We start from the raw sequence: 2,070 nt of genomic DNA, 5'->3' as shown, positions 1-2,070 counted from the left end.
CTATAGTGGGTATTAGTCTGTTCAAGAGTATTCTTGCCAGGATTTTGCCAACAATGGAGAGCAGAAAAACTATACAGATTATTAGTAATGTCTGTGTAAACATCAGCTGTGTTCTAAGGCCACTACAACATGAGCTGCTTTGGACAATCCAGGTCACATTCAGGTTCCCTCTGAAAGCACCAACTACTTGAACAAACAAAGTCTGATTTCACTTGAAATGATTCCCACGGAACTGCTAATTGATGATTCATTCTAAACTCACAGCCTCACAATGCTTCCTAATGCAAAGAACCTTCCAAGGAGGCAGATTAATTTAGTGAAAGGGAATTAAGAGAGAAAACACATTCAGGATCAGCCTGACCTGTCTGAAGTGCCAGACGGGTGGTTCTGCTGTGCTGGTGGATTTGAGGGGTTTTACATCAGAGGCTCAAGAAGTCCAGGCAATGCCAACCTTGTTCAGCAGCAGTGCAGTACCTTGGGAATGCAGGTTCAGCTTCCTCCCAACCCTTCCATGGCCCAAGGGAGGAGGAGTCCTGACTGAGCTCCAGGCTGTGTAGATGGAATGCAGCTACACACTGTCCTCCAGACCTAAAGGTTTCCATCCCTTGTCCCAGGTTTTATTTCCCCAGTGACTGCTATTACTTTGCCCTGCCAAAAGAGGTGGGAGATCCAGGTCCTACATGATTTACATTTCCCCCAGATAAGCCATTTTAAGACAACAGAAAACACTGGAGAAAACCATCTGCCTTAAACTGTCTCAGTCTCATTCAGATATATTCCTCACTTTATGTATCTGAAATGATTAGATGTTTTAAAGAAAAACATCCTTTCTTTTTCATATGAGGTAACATTTTTCCCCAGGCAAGACCCAAAGGCCAAAGTAAAGGAAACTGTGTGATACAAATATGATAGATAAACCTGCAAGCTCAAGAAGGCTGAACCAGTGATTTCTGAGGTGGAAGTAAACAGGTTGCACTGCCTCTGTCCCTCAGAGAGTAAATGCTAGGAGAAGTGACTTTTCTCTGTCCATTCCATGGTGGCTTATATGCAGGTGGAATTTGATGACTAAGGCTACCCACAAAGACTTGGTGTCTTTGCAAGTGTCTGGGTAAACTCTGTATCTTAGATATCTAAAAAGGTTTGAAAGCAAGGGGTATTATCTTGCTTTTTGAGCAAAAAAAAAGAGGTAAAAGAAAAAAATTGAGCAGAAGGTTTTGGGCTTCCTGTGTATTTGACATGCTTGCCGTGGAGGGTTAGAGCATTTCTGGGTAGTGACAGGGATAAAGGTCCTGGGGAGCGCCCAGGGAGCTGATGGAGGTGGGACTCATGGGGGTGGTCAAGGAGCCAATGGTTCAAGAGCCTGGAAAGCAGGGGCAGTGGAGCATGGGATGAGCAGTGGTGAGGATGAGAGTGGTCTCAAGACCCAGTAGGCATCAAGAGGTGGATGAGCAAGTCAGAGGGAGCCCCATGAGGTACTCCAGAGATCCCATGAGTCCCACCTCTGTCTGCTCTGAGGGCTCTCCTTGATCCCTGGCAATAGCCAGAAATGCCCTCCCCTCCACAGGAAACATGTGAAATACATGGGAAGCCCAAAAGAGAAAGGAATCAGCTTGGAGGTGCTAAAGGTGCAATGCCCCTTTTTGCAGTGCTGCAGTCACAAGAGGTTTTTCCATTTCCTTGCAGTTGCTCAGCTACCTCCAGCTTGGCCTGCCTTGAGAATGAGATTGGACTGCCAGATCTGCTTCTTATCAGCTTTGTCCCTTATCTGACTTGAAACCACTTTAAGATGCCAGTCCCAGGTTATCAGGGAAAAAATAAACCACAGGACTCAACGACTTCCTTCAAACACACTTGGGTCTATCACACGTCTTCTGGTCATTTCTGCTTGTGACAACCAACTTGTTTTCCAATATTTCTGGACTTTTAGAAGTGGATGAAAATGAGTCCTGTTTAGTAGTGAATGAATGATTACAAACTCATAGAAGACTCATTTTGAGTCTTGGAAGGGCACATAAAGATTATCTGGATCCAATCTGCTGCCATGGGCAAGGATACCTTCCACTATCCCAG

The sequence above is a fragment of the Lepidothrix coronata genome, unplaced genomic scaffold (assembly GCF_001604755.1).
Source record: "Lepidothrix coronata isolate B3197 unplaced genomic scaffold, Lepidothrix_coronata-1.0 Scaffold20, whole genome shotgun sequence".
In the NCBI taxonomy this organism is placed as follows: Eukaryota; Metazoa; Chordata; class Aves; order Passeriformes; family Pipridae; genus Lepidothrix; species Lepidothrix coronata.
Note: the sequence above shows the minus strand (reverse complement) of the source record.